Below are 22,174 nucleotides of genomic sequence, written 5' to 3' on the forward strand. Positions count from 1 at the left end.
TGAATGGAAACTCTTTTCATGAAGAGAATATGATATTCTCCTGGAATATGGTAATGATATAACTCAAAGTTAGGTTGTTGCAAACCACTAAGAAGGCAATTGAAAGTTATACCTTTTAACAGTAGAAAAATTAAGTTTTACCAGTCAATAAAGAAGCAACTGGAGGTGGTACATATATACAATGGAATACCACTGGACCACAAAATGGAATGAAATTGGGTCATTTGTAGAGATGAGGATGGACTTAGAGACTGTTATGCAGAGTGAAGTAAGTCAGAGAAAGACAAATATCATATATTAATGCATGTATGTGGAATCTAGAAAAATGATATAGATTATCTTATTTGCAAACCACAAATAGAGGTACAGACATAGAGAACAGATCTATAGATACCAAGGGGGAAGTGGTGTTGGGAGGAATTTGTAGATTGAGATGGGCACACATGTACTCCTGATACTACGCATAAAACAGACTATGAGAACATAACTCTTTTGCAGAGAGGTCTAGTTAGTGCACTGCGGTGACCTGGATGAGGAGAGAGTCAGAAGGGAGGGGTTATATGTGTATCTTGCCGTACAATAGGAACTAACACAACATTGTAAAGTAACTCCGATAAAAAAATAATTACAAAATGAAAAGGAACTGGAATGATTAGCTAAAAACAAAATAAAGGAAGTCTGGCTTAGTGAGTTGGAGAAAGAGAGTTGCTTATTAGAAAAGTTGTATTTTAGCTCACAGACTAGGCAAATGTGAAGGGAAAAATTAGATCTTAAGGGCCAGGGGAGTCAGATATAAAAGGGAAAGAACTGAACCTGCACTTATTTGCTCTGAAGATAAAGGCAAGATATTGGTTTAGTTGGTACTAGGACAGAAAAGGTGACTGGGACTCAAAGAATTCTGACAGAAAGAGAATAGCAGGATTAAATAACTATGCTGGAAGGAACTAGGATCCAAATGACTATGGAGAAGAATTTCTTAAAGCTGAAGATAGAGAATTCCTTGTAAGAATATTTGCGTCATTATACCTGGAAGACCAGGATGACTATGCCGTTTGGTTATAAGGAAATTAGGACACATTTACAAGGAGGAACTTAGGAATATTAGTGCAAAATACTCAAACCATTATGAATTATTACAAGGGGAAGTCAGGTATTCTCTTTGTTCTGAGGGAACATACTTGAGATTTATGGAATTCATATTCTGTAGGAAGACACAACATAGATGAGATGCATAGAACAATAGATTGTGGTTTTGACTATATGTCAGTCTACAGAGAAATACTGTAATGGTGGAAAGTGTTAGTTGCTCAGCTGTGTCCTACTCTTTGTGACCCCATGGACTGTAGCCTGAGAAGCTCCTCTGTCCATGGGGATTCTCCAGGCCAGAATACTGGAGTGGGTAGCCATTCCCTTCTCCAGGGCATCTTCCCAACCCAGGGATCGAACCCAGTTCTCCCATATAGCAGGCAGATTCTTTACGGTCTGAGCCAGCAGGGAAGCCCACCTAATGGTGGGAATTACCCAGAAAAAGAAGCAAAATAGGCAAAATACTTCACGCAGGCCCAGGCTAACTGATTTTATATCCCTTACTCTGATGAGGCTCCAGAAGAGAAAATCTAGAGGAGTTAGAAAAACAAGCTTCTTGACTAGAAAAACCCATGGAAAGTCAATGGAGAGAAGTCAAGCTCAGCAAACTCAACTAGTACAGGAATGGGTAGCCTTTTCCTTCTCTAGGGTATCTTCCCATCCCAGGGATCAAACCCAGGGTCTCCTGCATTACAGGTGGATTCTTTACCAGCTAATCCACACAGGAAGCCCAAACAGAGAAAAAAACCAGCTCAAATAATAGTTGAATTGTTGCAAGTCATTATGGATGTTGCATCATTAGATGTTGCTGACGACTGAACACCGGGATGAGAGAAACATAGAACTCAAAGGAGAAATGAATATTAAGATACGTCAAATATACTGAATAGGAGAAAAAGTGCTTTAAATGACTAAGGCTGCTGACATTGCAATTTTTCAAACGTTGCCCCCCCCACCCCCAAAATACAAAACAAGTAACTTGAAGATGGGAATAGTATAACTGGATGATTTTCTCCTAATAAACTTATTCCTAACATTAACCTGTTGGTGGAATTGAGCTTAATCTTACAGGTTGTGGATTCCAAGCATCTCTTATGAACTGACTAGTACTTTAGCCAGACTAACACTGAAATTCTCTATGTCCATTTTCCTTCTCTCAGATACCAGTGATGCTTTGACATTCCTGAATACAGTATTTAGAAGCATAATGTTGAATGTGATAACTTTTAGAGATAGGTAATGTTTTTTATCCCTAAATTTCATGGATATGCAGCAAATACTATGATAACATTTAATACCCTATTAACTTTTCAGGCCATTAAAAGGGCTTTTCTTGAGAGATTTAGTGATGAATATATTGTCTTGAGTATCCCCAGAAGAATTAACAAGACTAGAACCTCTGAAGGCTTCTCCCTAGCATAGAGAATTCACCCTGTTGAGGTTGAGTGGAATAAAAATTTGAGGAGCATTGATTTTGGACTAGTAATTTCATAGAGATTGTAACTTGTAAGGTCAATAGGATTTAATTTCTGTTGACTGTGTGTTTTTTTTAACTTTTTCCTAAGAAATTTTAATGAGCTTTATATTTAGATTGGGATATATCTTTACTTCTGTTTTATGGTTGGAAAATCTTCATGTTGTCATTTAATTATATTGTGTATTCTCTGGTGGAAAGTACTGAATACAATGGCTGGCTATAACTCAGAATGGGGAATAGAACATCATATCAACTTTCCTCAAAAGGTGGCTGTGTAACTTGAGATTATAAATGCATTGTCAACACATCTTTAAACTTTTATCACCCTTTATTTTGGGGGCAGGTGGCTATTCTACCTGAATACTCCAAATCAACATTGGAATGGCACTTTAAATTTTATGAAGTAGTTTCATGTACACTGTCATTTGATTAATTCATCTATCTGCCCATTCACCTTCCTTTTCATCCTTCACCTGCCTTGAATACATGCCTGTATGTTTTCCAAGCAAATGAAGATGTTTACTTCAAGGAGTTTGGGGGAGAATAGATACATGTATTTGTATGGAGTCCCTTTGCTGTTCACCTGAAACTCTTACAATGTTGCTAATCGGCTGTATCTAATATAAAATAAAAAGTTTAAAAAATATTATTTACACAGTCAAAATGATATTAAAATATCTGATTGGCACTAAGCAAGTAATGATATTTGAATGAGTAAATAAATGAGTAGGCAATTTACATGTAATTTATGATTAATACGATTTTACATTTATATTGTATAGTAAAGCTTTAAGAAGGCATTCAAAAGAAGGAGAATCTGCAGCTCAATAAAATCAGGTGAATTTTTAAAGGTTACACTGCTGGTGGGTAGCAGACCATGGAACTCAGACTGCTTTTTCCTCCTAAAGAAGGGTCCTTTCCATTACACAGTGCTATCCCTATAGAAAAGATGATTCTACTATTTTTTTTTATGGCTCTAGTTTCCTTTTTTTTTTTTTTTTAAATATATCTGTGAGGATATAAATCTAAAGGAAAACAAATTTTGACTGGTAGTAATTTACCTTCCTTGAGGTGTCCAGTGGTGACATAATTGATTTTGTTGCCATTGATTAAAAGCCACATTAAGTTGAAAACTGTCAGCTGAGCCCAGAGATAACATTTTCATAATGACTTTTAATAAACATGGAAGAAGTGATTTCATTGCATTCATAAATTTGATTAATGATATTTTCACAGGACCAAAAGAAATGAGCTGCTCATTTGCATGCTTAATTGCTGTGTTCCAGGTCTGTTTTCCTGCAATACGGATTTGGGATGCTTTTAGTAACATTAGAAATCTCAAAATGGTCATATTTCCATTTACCTGAAGTGGAGAATATTTGAATTCAATCACATTTTTACTATGGTGAAAATATAGATATGATCTCTTTTTATCTAGGAAGAAATATCTAGTAGGTATTTCTGAACTCCTGACATGCCCCCTCCAGGACCTCTTCCTCCTCGAGTCTTCCATATCTTAGTAAGTGACAACTCCATTCTTCCAGTTTTTATTCTGAAAACCTTGGTTTAATACTTGAAGCTTCTCTTTCTCTGCTATCATCTCTACCTTCAAAGTAAAACCCGTCCACTTCTCATCATCTCTTGTCTCCTTACTTCTGCTTTTGTACATTTTCAGATATCAACCCAGTGGCCAACACATCATGTCAATCTTACGCTCAGAAATCTCCAGTGTTTCTCCTTCTGTTGGAGAAAATCCCTAAGTCTTAACTTGCCCAACAAGACTCCACATGATCTATATGTCCCTCTCCAGTCACACGGCCCCCTGAATTACAGTTCACAATTACGGACCCTCACCACCACTCTACTCCAGCCTTACTAAGCCCAGCAGACATCTTTCTTCAGGGTTTTCGCCCCTGTTATTTCCTTTCTCTCCAGATCCTCCATGACCAAGTGCTTATTAACTTCCTTTGTCCTTCACCATAAAGTCCCCAAAAGTGAAGTGAAGTCGCTTAGTCGTGTCCAGCTCTTTGCGACCCCATGGACTGTAGCCTACAAGGCTCCTCTGTCCATGGGATTTTCCAGGCAAGAGTACTGGAGTGGGGTGCCATTTCCTTCTCCAAAAGTTCCCAGACACGCTATCTACTATGTCAACACATTATCCTTTACTCTTTTTTCTGCTTTCATATATCTGGTTATCTAACAATATACAGTTTTTAAAAAATATTTGTGAAGGCCAAAAGTAGAGTAGTTGTAGAAAAACTAGACAACTACACACTCATTTCATCTCAGAAGCAAGTCTGATGTTTATATTAATAGTTGAAAGTCCCTATAGAACTGCCCAGATTACACTGATGGAGAAACAGTTGACCAAAGAGAATGCTTTTATGGCAGGGCCTGGGTGAGGCTGATCTTCAGTGCTTTTGGCCTTAAAGTTTGACGAGGTATCTGTACCATAATTGATAGATAAATACTTTAAAAAGGTGCTCAGTTCATCAGTGGGGACTGGGTGTGACTGGACAGAGAACAAGAGCTTTTACTCTCCCTGCATCTGTGATTGTTTGCACCTAAAGAACTGGAATTGCAAATGACAGTTTGGCTCATACAGTCCTGCATAGAACTCATACTGAGCCTACTGCACGTGTTATTGAGGATATATGTGGGCCACTTATCTTCCCTTTATCAAATAAAATTTTCATAAAAATATTTCAAGCAAATGGTTAAAACATTAAACGGCACAGAAACGTGAAATGCCAAGCAGGGTAACTTCTTACAATTGTTTCCTTGTTTTGGGAAACTATAGTATCTGGAAAGTGTTTATACTGCTCTTTCTTGATTTATCAATTCTCGAAATGATTATTTCTTTTCTATGATGTAGAAAGGAATTAGTTCACTTCTATCATTTTGTACCTGCCAACTCCCCAATGTAGTTATTCCATCATTTTCTAGTTTCTTTCTTTATGAAATAATAGTCTTTCTCTCTCTCTATATATATATGTGTGTGTGTGTGTATGTGGGTTTCCTCAGTGACTCATTGTTAAAGCACCACCCGCCAATGCAGGAGACACAGGAGACTCAAGTTTGATCCCTGGGTTAGGAAAATGCCTTGGAGTCAGAAATGGCAACCTACTCCAGTATTCTGGCTTGGGAAATCCCATGGATCGGGGAGCCTGGCCAGCTATAGTCTGTGGGGTTGCAAAGAGGCGTACATGCCTGAGCATGCATGAATATATATATATATATGTATATGTATATGTACTCACCCATATATACAGACACACACACATTTATTATTCTTTCAAATATAGGCTGTATCTCTTGGTTCTGTACATTTTATAATAAGAATATTAGTGGCTTCTGTTCTTTCAAAAATATTTTCAATTACATTTTTCTTCCAGTTTTGTTGGAGTAATTTTGATATACAGCACCAAGTTTAAGGTATACAACAAAATGATTTGCACTCTATATATTATAATGTAATTATCACCATAAGTTTAGTGATTATCCATCATGGAATATAGATACAAAATTAAAGACATAGAAAAAAATGTTTTCCTTGTGAGGAGAACTCTAAGGATTCATTCTCTTAGCAACTTTCATATATAACTTGCAGCAGTGCTGATTATATTTATCACAGTGTATGTTACATGCTGTGTGTTGATTTTATACTTAGAAGTTTGTATGTTTTGACTGCCTGCAGCCCGTTCCTCCTCTCCCACCTTTCTCCTCTGGTAACCACAAATCATCAGTCTTTTTCTATGAATTTGATTTATTTTTGAAGTATAGTTGATCTATACCTATGTTAGCTCCTGTTACACAACCCGGTGATTTGTTACTTCTATATATTTCAAACATATCACCACATTATGTCTAGTTACAATATGTCAGCATCTAAAGATATCATTTAGTTATTGATTACATTTCCCACTCTGTACATTTCATGTCTGTGACTCATCTATTTTGCAACTCTAAGTTTATACCTCTTAATCTCCCTCACCTATTTCTTTCCTCCCCCATCTGGCTACCAGCTGTTTGTTCCCTGCATCTATAACTCTGTTTCTGTTTTGTTGTATTTGTTCATTTCTTTGTTCTTTGGATTCTACCTATAAGTGAAATCATATGGTGTTTGTGTTTCTCTGATGTATTTTGCTTGGCAACTTTTGTTTACTTCCCATGTGATTCGATGACTATCTTGTTATGTTTGGATTCCATTCTTTCTTTGGTAATGTGTTATCTATTATAGATTTTTGGTTTGTGATTACCATGTGGTTTATATATAGATTTATATATATATGTGATTAGTTTTCCTGTTACTTTGACCTCCTAATTTCCCCATTCCTATCTACTAACTTTTGTCAGATATGTCCTTATGCCTACACTGTTAAAGCAGATTGTTTTTATTTTTTAAACATGATGTTTTGTCTATAGATTTAATTCTAAAAGTTGACAACTTGCAAAGATTTGCTTATGGTTGTGCAAATTTTGTTCAGGGAAGAGAAAATCAATTTGCCAGATTTATATCGCGTTTTCTGAATTCCAAAGATAGATCTGTATGTGTAATACCAAGTTGAAATGTATTCTTTCTTTTTGAATTCTACTCATTGCTGAAAACCCTGCTACATTTTAGTCTGCATGATACACTGAAAGCAGTCATCTTAGACTGTTTTTATCTCCTGGAATTTCTGATAGCCCCTTTTATTTTCTTGTGGAGAAAACACATATATGTCTTCATTACTGTTTCCTTGTTATATTTCAGCTTCTTGGTGATTTTTGTTTCTGTATTAGATACATTCTCTTTTGTCCTAAAGCTCACTGAATCTTATTTGAAGCCATTATCTTATAACTGAACTATGGGTCTTGTATAGCTTCTTGTTCTTGGAGTTTTTAATTGTCATTTACTATGTATCTTTTGTGGGCTTCCATGGTAGCTCAGCTGGTAAAGAATCTGCCTGCAATGCAGGAAACCCTGGTTTGATTCCTGAGTTGGGAAGATTCTCTGGAGAAGGGATAGGGTACCTACTCCAGTATTCTTGTACTTGCCTGGTGGCTCAATTGGTAAAGAATCAACCTGTAATGCAGGAGAGGGAGACCTGGGTTTGATCTCTGGGTTGGGAAGATCCCTTGGAGGAGAGCAAGGTAACCCACTCCAATATTCTTCCCTGGAGAATCCCCATGGACAGAGGAGCCTGGCGGGCTACCGTTCATGGGGTCACAAAGAGTCGGACTCAGCTGAGTGACTATGCACAGCACAGCACATATATCTTGTATCATCATTTCCTACTCAAATTTTTAATCATAATATTGATCCAGTTACCCCTTGTCCTTATACCTTTTTTGTTGTTGTTGCTGAGAACTCTCTCTTTGGTATGCTTCCTGCTCTCCTGGAGCTTATATTCTATTGGGGGATAAAGGCAGTTAACAAGATAAAAACATTTCATGCTTTTGTATACTGATTCTACTTAGTATTAGGGAGAAGAATACTTAGGAAGTAGGAAGTTCTAACTACAACTTTAGCAGGGTATGGTACATTTTTCAAGTTCCAAGTTAAAACTGTCATGTATTTATTTATGAAAATCAATATTTAAAATGGTGCATCTCTTCTTTAGTACTTGTAGAATATGATATACACATATTAAATTAGGTACCAAGTAGGCTTGGGGCTTCCCAGGTGGTGCTAGTGGTAAAGAACCCGCTTGTCAGTGCAGGAGACTTAAGAGACTTCAGTTTGATCCCTGGGTTGCGAAGATCCCCTGGAGGAGGGAATGACAACCCATTCCAGTATTCTTGCCTGGGAATCCCATGGCCAGAGGAGCCTGGCAGGGTGTAATTCATAGGGTCACAAAGAATCAGACAGAACTGAAGTGACTTAGCACGCATGCACACCAAGTAGGCTTTAGTGGCCTGACTAGTGCTAAAGCTAGGATTCTTTTTAAGTGAAGCAAGTAATGCATTCTAATTTCCAAACAGTAGGATTTGCAAATGAACTTTTAAAACCTATTTGTTACAGCCCATTGGTTAAGTTGGCAGTTGACTACTTTGCAAAGTTATTCTAAATGAAAAACTATTTCTTTAACAATCCTGTCTAGGCAGAAATCATAGGTTTCTTTTATTACTTATAGGTGTTGTGGCACTTAAAACTAATTATTAATTTATAAGAATTACATAACATTGTTAGGCTCTAAGCCTTTTGAAATATTGGCTAATTTGATACATAAAGAATCTGGTGTGTCCTTAAGTTGACCTGTATATAAAAAGATTAGTATGATTGTTTTTGGTAAAAAGTTATAGAATTGTTTTTTGCAGTTCCTTCTTTTTTTGTCTGTTACATATCAAATAGAGATAAAGGTAAAAAAAAAGAAAACAATATCCAAATGTTCTCATTAATTCAAGGTGTGAGGTTCCCTGGAAAGAAATGCAATTATACCCTAGAGGCAGCCAGATTTCTGAGTCTTAAATTTGTCACTTTAGCTGTTTTAGCTATTTTAACTATTTTGTTCTGTTCATTTCAGATTTCACTCGCACAAAACATCCATCTGTATGTATACCAGGGTCTAAATATTTAACCAGGATTTTAATTTACTACTAGTTGAAATGAAAAGCTATATTTCTAGGCAGGCTTAGTTTATGATATTTTTATTTTTGGTTTTACTTACATCGTGCTCAGAAGATTTCTTCAATCTAAGGGACAGAGTATAACCAAGATGGCAACACTAATTACAAAAATTAAGCAATAACCTTAGCAAAAGCTAATGCTTATTATTTATATCCTTTATTACTTCAAATTTTAGAATAAAAATAATCATTATACTTGTAGAAATTCAAATGAGAAATGAGAAGGAATTGATCTTGGGTCGCCTCAGTCTGCAATGACTTGAAGCGGGGCTTGGGTTCCTAGCTGGAGATTGGAACTGGCTCTTGGCGGTGAGAACATCAGATCCTAGCCACTAGACCTGTGGTCGGTGACAAGGGCCCTGGCCCTTCAGCTCTGCAGAAAAGAATTTCCACAAAGATGGAAAATAGTGAAGTATTTACTAGTAGGAAAAAAAAGTATAGTAGGTGTGAATAGATACATGGGCAGACTCAGGGAGAGAGAGAGGCACTGACTTGCATCCTCACGACAGTTGGAATTGCTTTTATGGGGCATTTCTTCTGGGTTTCCTTTGGCCAATCATTTTGATTTGCCTGGTTCACAGTCCATATTTGGCACACCTCAGGATCCTCCAATGTGTGCACACACATCTCTTAGTCAAGATGGATTTTAGTGAAAAGGCATCTGAGTAGGGAGTATCCCTTGACATAAATCCCCTTTGGTCTCCAAGGAGCCTTTTTCGTGTATGTGTGGTTGGGGAAGTCTCTTGATTTGGAGAATAAGAAATACATGGTCTGGGCAGGGCCCAGCCTCCTCCCTCAATTACTCTGCTTTTCTCGTTTTGGAGTTTCAGTCCATAGGGAATGAATCTCCAATTGCTTTTCCCTGATGGGCCCATCTGCTTCCTGCCTCAGAATGAGTTAAAACATTTATAAGGCAGTTCTAATTTCTCTAAGGCCATTTATTTGTGTAAATTAAATGTCAAATTAATAGCTTCCTGGTTGTAAAAATGTGATGTGTATAAAGCAAAAAGTCCACAACTATTCCTGAAACCTCCTTTACTTCCTCTGTGTGCCCTGCTGTGAGCATAGACCTTTATTTCCAGGTGTCTTCTAGGTCTATACAAATATGTCTATATATCTATTGTTTTGTGCCAAGTTAGGATGATAAAATACATAGTTTCCCAGACTATAAAAAATTGATATATAATAAACATTTTCTCATATTAGTTAGTACCTATGGACCTCCTTTTGGCTTTTAATAGCTTTACTGAAGTATAACTATCATATAATAAATTGTCCATATCAAAGTATACTATTTGGTAGGATGTAATATATATGTCATCCTGTGAAAATATTACTACAGTTGAGAAACTGAACCTATCATTCACTGAAAAATAGCCTTATTTCACTTTGCGATCCCCCTATACCTTTCTCCAGTCAGACCTGCCAGCAACCACTAAACTGCTTTTGTTCACTTCAGATTCATGTACATTTTCTAGGACTTCATGTAAGTAAATTCAATCACAGAATATAAACTTTTTTTTTTTTGGTCTGACCTTTTCTCTCATGTTTATTTTAATATTCTGAAATGTTGATATGTCTGCATCAGTGGTGCATTCTTTTTATTGTTTATCTGTTCATCTGGTGATAGACATTTGGATTATTTCTAGTTTGGGTTATTATTGATGAAGCAGCTGTGAACATTTGATTCAAGCCTTTGTGTGGTCTTTAAGAAACTGCCAAAGAATTTTCTAAAACAGTTATCAATGTATTTCACACTATACCACCTTTTGAAATATTTTGTGTTATTCTTTCTATTATTGGTTGTGTTTTCCTTCTTTCTTGCTTGGCTGATGATATTTCATTGGATCATTCTTTATTGCTGGTTTGAAACAATTTGATAATGATATGCTTTTGCATGGGCTTCCCTAGTGGCTCAGATGGTAAAGAATCTGCCTGCAATACGAGAGACCTGGGCTTGTTCCCTGGGTCTGGAAGATCCCCTGAAGAACAGAATGGCTACCCACTGCAGTATTCTTGCCTGGAGAATTTCATGGACAGAGGATGGCCTGGCAGGCTGTAGTCCATGAGGTTGCAAAGAGTCTGACATGACTGAGTGACTAACATTTCCACTTTATTTATTCTTTTTTGTAATTATATTCATGTTTGTGTTGCTTTTTATTTGCTGTGATTCTTGCACCTCTGTGTTTATAGTTTTTATCATATTTGGAAAAGTTTTGGCCATTATTTCTTGAAATAGCTATTCAGTCCTCCACTTTGGGGATTCTAATTATACATATTTTAATTGTTTAATGTTATTTTACAGTCCCTTCATTTTTATCTTTTTCTCTCTCTGTTTTTTTTCTTTCTGGGTTTGATTTTGGATAACTTTTTTTTAAAAATTCATGCTGCATTTCTTCTTCAAGTTCTAATCTGCTCTTTTAGTGTAGTTTTATCTCAGACATTTAAGTTTTCATTTTTAGAAGTTCAGTTTGGTTCTTCTATCTCTCTTGTCTTTTCTTGAGCAAAGGTATCCAGTCTTTCTTCACGTATCCTGAACATAGGGTCTTGCTTTAAAAGTCTGGAATTAATTTTTCCACACTGCAGAAGCAAGACCCTTGTTAGTATTACATGTTCTGTGCATTGTGAGGTTTTCTATCTAGTTCTTGGGAACAGGAATTATTCCCAGCCTTGTGGGAGCTCCAAGTATTATTTCCTGTAGTCCTTTTGGATGATTCCCTGCTCTACCTCACAGACATGGGTAGTTTTCTCACACCCATGCACTGAACAGTGGTTTAATGAATGTTAGATGGATTCTCTGCACATCTCTGGGGTTCTCTCTGAGCGTATTTTTCTCTTCTCTATTATTCTGGTTTGGAGACTATAGCTTCCTTTGACACTCAGCTCTGTTTCCCATTAGGGATATTGCCAGGCACTGCCTGGGTTTTTTTCTCCTTGCGTTGCTGCATGCAGATTTACAACTGGCAGTAAGCTGGAACAATCATAAGGCGCATTTCATTGTCTTCATTGCCTAATGTATGATGTTTTGAAAGCCTTTGTTTCATTTATTTGCCTAATTTTTAAGGTGTTTCAGGTAGGGTAGATCTGGTTTCTGTTACTCCATTTTGGCTGGAAAGAAAGGTCAACCTTATTTTTCTAATGACTACAAATATTCTACTGCATTACTTAAATCAAAACTTATTTCAAACTAGAGAGTTACTAAAGAACATTAACTTGTATCAAAGGTGGACAGAGGCACTACAAGAAAAGTAGAGACCAACATCCTTTATAAACATTAATGCAAAAATCTTCAATGAAATGCTATCAAACAAAATTCAACAGTTTATTAAAGAATTTTATAAAATGACCAAGTAGAATTTATTACTGGAATGCAGGATTATTCAATATATGAGAATTGATCAATGTGATAAAGCCAACAAAATGAAGGTAAAGAAACCTACATGATCATTTCAATTGATAAAAAAAAAATGTGACAAAATTCAACACCCACCTTTTCATGATAAAAACACTCAACAAAAGAGGAATAGACAGGGACTACCTCAACATGATGAAAGCAATAATTAAAATCAACAATGAATGTCATTCTCTGAAACTTGCTGTTTAAGTCGGGAACAGAGCAAGGATGCCTGCTTTTGTCACTTCCAGTCAGTGTAGTACTTGAAGTTCTGGCTAGAGCCATTAGGCAAGAAAAGTAAAATAAACAATAAAGGAATACAAAGAACTAAAAACCGGAACTCAAAGAAATATTTTTACTTTCATATTCATAGCAGCATTATTCACAATAATTAAAACATGGATGCAATCCTGATATCCATTGCTGGATGAATAGATAACTAAAATGTGGTTTGTGTATACAATGGAATATTATTCAGTCTTAGAAAGACAATTCTGACATATGCTACAATATATTAATAGATGACTCTTAAGGACTTTATGCTAAGTAAAATAAGCTAGTCACAAAAAGACAAATACAGTATGATTCCACTTATGTGAGTAGTCAGAGTCACAGACAGAAAGTAAATTCGTGGTTGCCAGAGGTGGGGCAGATGGGAAAATGGGGAGTTATTGTTTAAGGGTAGAGTGTTTCAGTTTACAAGATGAAAAGAGTTACAGAGGTGGATAGTGGTTATGGTTACACATCATGAATATATTTAATGACCCTGAACTGTATAGATGAAATAATTAAGGTGGTGTATTTTATGTTATGTATATTTTACCACAATTTTAACAATTGGAGAAGAAAACTGTGAATTTTATTTAAAAATGAATTAGCTGAGTTCCATAAATTTTATTTTGTTTACTTTTATTATCATCCCATTGGACATACTTTTTAATTTCCTGGTATGCTATTCATCTTCAAGTCTTTTTGGTAGAAATTAGTATAGCTATAACAGGTTTCTTAATATCAATGCTTGCATGGTGAGAAATAACTTTAAAATGTATCACTCTTTTATGTTTAAAGTTTATTTATTTTTCATAAATAACTGTGGTTGAGTCTTGATTTTTAAAATCCAGCTTTACAGTCTGTGTTTCAAGGAGTGTTTTATTTGTAAAATTTAATGTAATTATTGACATGCTTGAATTTCATATCATTATTTGATTTTTTTTTTATTCATTCATTGTCCTCCAGTGCTTTTATTTTGTCTTTTTTTGGCAGTATATAAATGCATTTTTAATATTCTGCATTATCTGATCTTGTTACATTTTAGTTGTTCCTTTTTGTACTTCTTTGGGGTGTTTCTTTAGATAATAAAATATGCATATGTAATTTATTACAGCATGCATTAAGAATTCTATTACCAATCGCTTATATAGCACTAATATTCTGTTAAAGAACAGTTTAAGAAATTTATAACAATATATTTTCAATTGTCATATACTTCTAAATATTCTGAAAATCTATTTTTTAAGTTACTTTAAATGCCTAGATGTCTTTAAGGTGACAACAGAAATTTGCATAAGTATGGGAATAATAATTTCAATGGTCCCTAATATTTACCGAGCAATGTTATTTTTTTCTGGTGTTCTTCATTCCTTCTTGTAAAACAAAGTTTCTATCTGATATCATTGTCCTTTAGCCTATAGAAATTCTTTTTGTGCTACTTGTGGAGATTAATTCTTTCAGATTTTCGCTTTCTGAAGATGACAAGTAATATTTACCAGTGAAATTGGAAAAATTAAAAATATAGTATTTGGTAGACTTCTTGGAAAAGGGCATTGTCATACTGCTACACAGAGTAGAAAATAATAGAACTATATAAATGCCTTTTGGCAGTCAAATTGTAAAAATGTCTCATACTTTGACTTAAATATTAAAATTATTGAAATTTATGAGAAAATTAAGTTGTGCATAAAGATGTGTTCACAAGGGTGCCCACTGTAGCTTTATTTTTAATAGCAAAAAGTGGAAATAACCTCAAAGTTACTTCAATAAATGACAATACATCCATATAATGAAATATCTAGCTACTAAGATCTGTATTGCAAAATAGATTACTAGAGTTGAGGAAATGCTAAAAAAATGGATAGTATAAGATAAATTTAAAAATACATCTGTTTTTACCTGCTGGAAAAAAAATGGCATAGATCAAATTTTAGCATTGGTAATTGTTTTCCTTTGTACTTTTCCTGTTCTCCAACTTTTCTGCCATGACTATATAGTGATGCTGAAGTCCTATAGTATTTATTCAAGGAATACTTTTTAAGGACAGTAGGAAATATTAAGTATACTGTAAAATAGAGAACAACTAAAGAATTCCTACTGACCTTTGGAGTCTAGATAATTCTCTAGGGAGTAGAGATGTCTTTTTTCTTTTCTTTTTTTTGCCAACAGGGCCAACAATAAAACCATTTAATTTATGTTTCGTATCTCCTTGTTTCCCTGCCTAATGAGTTGTGACAAAGGAATAAAAGTTGAGAAAGACATAGATGCAAGATAATGTAATCCTGAATTTAAAAAAAAAAGCCAATTATAAGTGGAAGTGTCATTAAATTTTACAGCACTAATGAAAAGCCTGGTTTATTCTTTGAAGGTTTCCAAAATGTTTTGAAGGTAGTATTCTATTTTCTGATATGTGTTAGAATTTGTTTTACTAGAGAACTGTAAACTGGAAATTGTTAGCCTAGTGACCTGCAATGAATTATTTTGACGTGAAGCTACTTGACCTTTCAGGCAAGTGGCAATGAATAGAAGAAGGGTATGTTCCCTATGACACTTCAATTTCTATTTTTACATATGCACACATGCATTAAAGAAGGAATGTGCTTTCGTGCAGTTTAAGGTCATGGATAACTGAGGTAAACTGGGATTCAGCTCTTCTAACAACAGGTTAATTACCAATTCATTCTCTTGGTGAAATAAGTACAGAAGACATAGTTGAAAGAGAATTGTTAAGCATGATAGTGTTACCTTAATATATTTTGATAATATGTTATACTATTCAAATGTTACTTAGCCCTTGATGGCTGCAGATAGACACAAGTGTGATCTAATTATTTATTTAATGATATTATTTGTGTTTCTAATAGGAGCTAATTTAGAGGCATTTATGTTAGATCTGGAAGATAATTTATAGGGAACCTTAAATATGAATGTAGGAGAATATACATTTATGTTCTTTCACTTTAACATTTTATTTTGAAATAAATTTTTTCCTTTTAACATCTTATTGTGACCATTGCCTATGGTAATAAACAGTTTTCAGAAGCATTATTTTCAGTGTGTATCTAGGATTCTCCTAGAGGAAAAGCCTCTCCTTTCTACATCAGTTAATAGATTGCTGCTGACATATCCATTCTTTTCTCTTGAACAGTGTAATATTATTAGACTACATGAATTATAAGAAATGGTTTTGTGAAAATCCCCCGTTGACAGTAGTTATGTCAGGAAATTACAAAAATAAGGTGATTTCTCTTAAGTCTCTGATTAGATGTGCTTTTTCTGAGTAACTGCTAATTTTTAGCTTGTAGGTAGTATATGACATATAAATGACTATATTTTAAATCTTGTCTGTTAGAAGGCTTAGATAAAGTTGTATCCTAACTCTCGAATGTGTAACTTCATTTTGTTCTACTCTACCTCAACCTCACTTAATATAAATTTATTTTAGCTTATCCTATATATGCATCTTTGTGAGATAGATAAGTTTGTTGGAACATTAGCATATAAATAACAAATCAAGAGCTATAATAAATATTACCACAAGGAAATTACCTGGTCTCTTTAAATATTATTAGTTTCCTAATCTGAAAAATGTGGATAATTATTTCAGTGTATTAGGGTAGAGTCATTATGAAGTTTAAATTCGATAATTTAAGTGAAAGCCTATTTTGAAGCCAGGAAGAGAGAAGTGTTCACAAAGTGTCCTCTGTTCTGTCTTTAGAAATAGAGCTAGTACACAAGTTCCATTTTCATTTATCAATAGCTAATACACATGCTAAGTGGAGCCATGCTGAAACTATACCAAGTAGATGATATCCCATCTAATATACCAATATCTTGGTGTTTTAAATTGAGCAACTTCATATATAAATGGCATTTAAAAATATTAATACAATTAAAAAATATTTTTCAGTTTTCAAATGATTATTTTTGTAACGTAGATAAATGTAGATTTATTATAGGAAAGGATATATATATATTGCAATATAATCTTGAAATATACTAGATTATGGCTTTATATATATAATTGAATACAAAAGAGTTAGAATGTTTTACATTTTTAAATATGTACAAGAAAATATGTAAGAAAGATGCAAAAATCAGTACAGAGCACTCCAGCTACTAAGTAGTGTAAAAGTTATTGTCAATAATAAGATTACTTATAACTCAGGGATAACTATATTTATGAAGAAACATTTGTCCTGTTAAATATGTTCATATTAACTTGCTTTTCACTTGTTAATATTTGATTTGGTGTAACTGTACTTTGCCTTTAAAATATTGTTGAAATTATAAACATGTATATAGTGCAGTTGTGCTTACTTAATCTTGGTGTTGGGATTAATGAGGGACGTGGCCTGTGTTATGGGGTATCTCACAAGATGCTTTTATTTTTCCTTGCTTACCATTTGAAAGTCCCCTAATGTTCATAAATAATCAGAATTGAAACTTACACATTTGGACTAGAAAACATATTATACATAGAAGGTAACTATGTTGGTCAAAATGTCTCACTCAGGAAAGAGGCCAAAGGAAAAGCTGTGGAGTCTGATGAACTGGGAGACTGATACTATGTAGAAACTAGATTACTAATGAGACTCTACTGTTCAGCACAGGAAACGCTTCAGTGTTCTGTGGTAAAAGCTAAACGGAAAGGAAATACACCATAGAATGTATGTATGTGTAGATAGAGCAGAGTCATTTTGCTGGACAGTAGAATCTAACACAATATGGGAAAACAACTATACTCCAATAAAATTTAAAAAAATCTTCCTATATTATCACTTTAAAGTACGTTTCTCAAGGGAAAATTAACTACTTGAGCTGATCATTAGTTGGAAAAACCACCCTTCCCTGCTCTGCTTTCCAGTCCTAGATAGAAATGGAACATGGAGAAATAAGATGTAAGTGGGAAGGAGTGGAGCATTAAATACTGAGTTTTCTGTTACAGAATTTTTCTCGCTATAAGTGCCCTGTATCCCTTCTTTTTTGATAACACCTGGATACCTCCATCTGTTCTTTCAGTTCTTTTCTGGGCAAGAACTGTCAGAGGGGATCCTTTGCCTAAGAAAAGTTACTACCAAGGTGTAATACCAAAAGTCATACAAACTCAAAGAACAACCATATGCATGATAGTCTTCTATTCCAGGGCAAAACTCATAATGTCAGAAAGAGGTGATGAGGAGTTTTATGTTATTTCTACCTTATTTTTGTTAATACAAACAAATTTTCTTTTCAAGAATACATAAAGAGAAGAAACTGAAAGAAATTCAGTTGAATAAATTGAAAAATAAAAATACCTAAATGTTGTCTGATTTAATTATTAGTCTTTGCTTTTGCTATAGCAAAGGTCTCTTATTTTTCAAATTGAGAGAAAAAGAGACACACAGAAAGAGATCCTTTAAAAAGATAGAAATTTTTCATTGCTTAGAAAACAAATGAGGCCATAAAAATTTATATCTAAAGTAATATCTGTTACCATTTAAGGCTTGCATCTTTATTGCTACTGCTACTGCTAAGTCACTTCAGTCATGTCCGACTCTGTGTGACCCCATCCCTGGGATTCTCTAGGCAAGAACACTGGAGTGGGTTGCTGTTTCCTTCTCCAATGCATAAAAGTGAAAAGTGAAAGTGAAGTCGCTCAGTCATGTCCGACTCTTCGCGACCCCATGGACTGCAGCCTACCAGGCTCCTCTGTCCATGGGATTTTCCAGGCGAGAGTACTAGAGTGGGGTGCCATTGCCTTCTCCTGCATCTTTATTAAGAATGCTAAATTTATGCCTTAAAACAGTACTATAATCATCTTAATTTGATGAGCTCTGGAAAATAACCTAGCAATTATACTTGATTCTGGCATTTTTTCTATTAGTGTTTATTATTTAAGTAACTGTGGTATACAAACACCTCATGATAGTTTTTGTTTTCCTATAATATTACTGATTTGTAATTTTAAAAAGAAAATATGACCAAAATTAAATTTCCTGAATCAAGACATTCTTAGTTGATATATTAAGACCGAAATAGTTGGTGTACGTTTTCAGGCCTCTGAATTGTTAGTACATTAGTATTGGGTTAAAAAAAAGTTATCATTATCTTTATCACCATTACCGATATTTATAAAAGATGATTACATATGATACAGCCTGTGGAATGATTCCATAGTTTTCTCAGTCCACTAATGTACTGTTTAAATACCATTGGGCCAATTATATTAGGCTGGCTTCTGTCAGTCAACAAACAATCAGTAAATATTTAGTACATGGCTTCCATGTGCTCAGGGCATTGCTAGACTTGGAATATATATGCATAAGACATTGATTTCACTTTAAGCAAAATCCATTTGAAGCAACAATAATTACACCTAGGAAATAGTGGTGAACAGTAAATTTTAGTTTCTGATCACACATACAACAATTTGGTCCTTCTTTTGAATGTTGTAGGTATTCAAACAAAGAAGCTTGATCTCTTCTAACCCAGCCACCCAGTCACTCAGACTGAGTGGATGAGATGGGTCCTAACAAAGCCACCATTACAAACTACCCAGTGAGTACCTCCTGAGACAGGTTAAAGTAAACTGCATTAATATACAAAGTAACATTCCTCCAGTAGATAACTTTCTTCCTTCTTTTACTTTCCAGTTTTGAAAATGTAAAATGTTTGCTGGTAATATTTGTTGGTGGTATATGGACCCTGTCTGGACTCAGAGGAAATTTCCTTGTGAATTACCTTCCTCTTGGAGTTGATGATACTGGAGAATGATATCCAGATTTTGTTCTCTTAATTGCTCTAAGGCTTGCATGCTTAACTTAAATAAAATTATTTTTATTTAAAATAAATTTAAATATAAATAAAATAATTTTAAAATAAATTTACTTAATATAAATTTCTGTTGCTGACATACACAGGCCACTCAAAGATTAGTCAAAGGGCATTATTTAAGAGATTTGTTTTCCATTGAATAAGACTTAGACTTGATTACAAATAGGAGCAGGTCACTTGTAAAGAGATTTGGAATCATTATGGATTTTCACCCCTATCAGAGAAATTTTAACAGTATTTTAATGGTGGATGCTCAGAGGGTTCAAACAAACCCTGTGTGTACCAGGTTCCGGAGACCCCACAGAGACTGATACAGAACTGTGTTTGAGTGTCTCCTGTGGAGACGGGTCAGCAGTGGCCTGATGCAGGGGCAGGGGCTGTGGGTGCAGCAGACCTGGGTGTGGCAGAAGCCTCTTGGAGGAGGTCACCATTAACGCCACCATAGAGCTGCCAGAACTTACACAGGACTGGGAAAACACACTCCTGGAGGGCACAAACAGAACCTTGTACACACCAGGACCCAGGAGAAAGGAGCAGTGACCTCACAAGAGACTGACCCAGACTTGCCCTTGAGTGTCCACGAGTCTCTGGCAGAGGCGTGGGTTGGCGGTGTCCTGCTACAGGGTTGGGAGCACTGAGTGTAGCAGTGCATATGCACGGGACCTTCTGAAGGAGTTCGCCATTATCTTCATTACCTCCACCGTAGTTTGGCCCAGGTAAGTAACAGGGAGGGAACACAGCCCCACCCATCAACAGAAAATTGGATTAAAGATTTACTGAGCATGGCCCTGCCCATCAGAACAAGACCCAGTTTCCCCCTCAGTCAGTCTCTCCCATCAGGAAGCTTCCATAAGCCTCTTTATCCTTGTCCATCAGAGGGCACACGGACTGAAAACCAGTCACAGAAAAGTAACCAATGTGATCACATGGACCGCAGCCTTGTCTAACTCAGTGAAACTATGAGCCATGCAGTGTAGCGCCACGCCAGACGGACAGGTCATGGTGGAGAGTTCTGACAAAACGTGGTCCACTGGAGAAGGTAATGGCAAACAACTTCAGTATTCTTGCCTTGAGAACCCCATGAATAGTACAAAAAGGCAAAAAGATAGGACACTGAAAGATGAACTCCCCAGGTTGGTAGGTGCCCAATAAACTACTGGAGATCAGTGGAGAAATAACTCTAGAAAGAATGAAGAGACTCTGGAGCCAAAGCAACAACAACACCTATTGTGGATGTGACTGGTGATGGAAGTAAAGTCTGATGCTGTGAAGAGCAATATTGCATAGGAACCTGGAGTATTAGGTCCATGAATCAAGGCAAATTGGAAGTGGTTGGACAGGAAATGACAAGAGTGAATGTAGACGTTTTAGGAATCAGCGAACTGAAATGGACTGGATGGGTGAATTTAACTCAGATGACCATTATATCTACTACTGTGGGCAAGAATCCCTTAGAAGAAATGGAGTAGCCCTCATAGTCAACAAAAGAACCTTAAATGCAGTACTTGGATGCAATCTCAAAAATGACAGAATGATCTTTGTTTCCAAGGCAAACCATTCAATATCACCATAAACCAAGTCAATACCCTGGCCAGTAATGCTGAAGAAGCTGAAGTAGAACAGTTCTACGAAGACCTACAAGACCTTCTAGAATTAACACCCCCAAGAGATGTCCTTTTCATCATAGGGTACTGGAAAGCAAAAATAGGAAGTCGAGGAACACCTGGAATAACAGGCAACTTTGGCCTTGGAGTACAGAATGAAGCATGGCAAAGGCTAATAGAGTTTTGCTGAGAGTGTGTACTGGTCACAGCAAACACCCTATTCCAACAACACAAGAGAAGACTCTACACATGGACATCACCAGATGGTTAATACCGAAAACAGATTGATTATATTCTTTGCAGCCAAAGATGGAGAAGCTCTTTACAGTCAGCAAAAAGAAGACCGGGTGGCTCAGATCATGATCTCCTTATTGCCAAATTCAGGCTTAAATTGAAGAAAGTAGGGAAAATCACTAGACTATTCAGGTATGACCTAAATCAAATCCCTTCTGATTATACAGTGGAAGTGAGAAATAGATTCAAGGGATTAGATCTGATAGACAGAATGCCTGAAGAACTATGGACGGAGGTTCATGACATTGTACAGGAGGCAGGGATCAAGACCATCCCTAAGGAAAAAAAATGCCAAGAGGCAAAATGGTTGTCTCAGGAGGCCTTACAAATAGCTGTGAAAAGAAGAGAAATGAAAAGCAAGGGAGAAAAGGAAAGACATACCCACTTGATTTCAGAGTTCCAAACAATAGCAAGGAGAGATAAGAAAGCCTTCCTCAGCAATCAATGCAAAGAAATAGAGGAAAACAATAGAATGGGAAAGACTGGAGATCTCTTCAAGAAAATTAGAGATCGCAAGGGAACATTTCATGCAAAGATGGGCTCAATAAAGGACAGAAATGGTATGGATCTAACAGAAGCAAAAGATGTTAAGAAGAGGTGGCAAGAATGCACAGAAGAACTATA

This window comes from Cervus canadensis, chromosome 3, assembly GCF_019320065.1.
Source record: "Cervus canadensis isolate Bull #8, Minnesota chromosome 3, ASM1932006v1, whole genome shotgun sequence".
Lineage (NCBI taxonomy): Eukaryota > Metazoa > Chordata > Mammalia > Artiodactyla > Cervidae > Cervus > Cervus canadensis.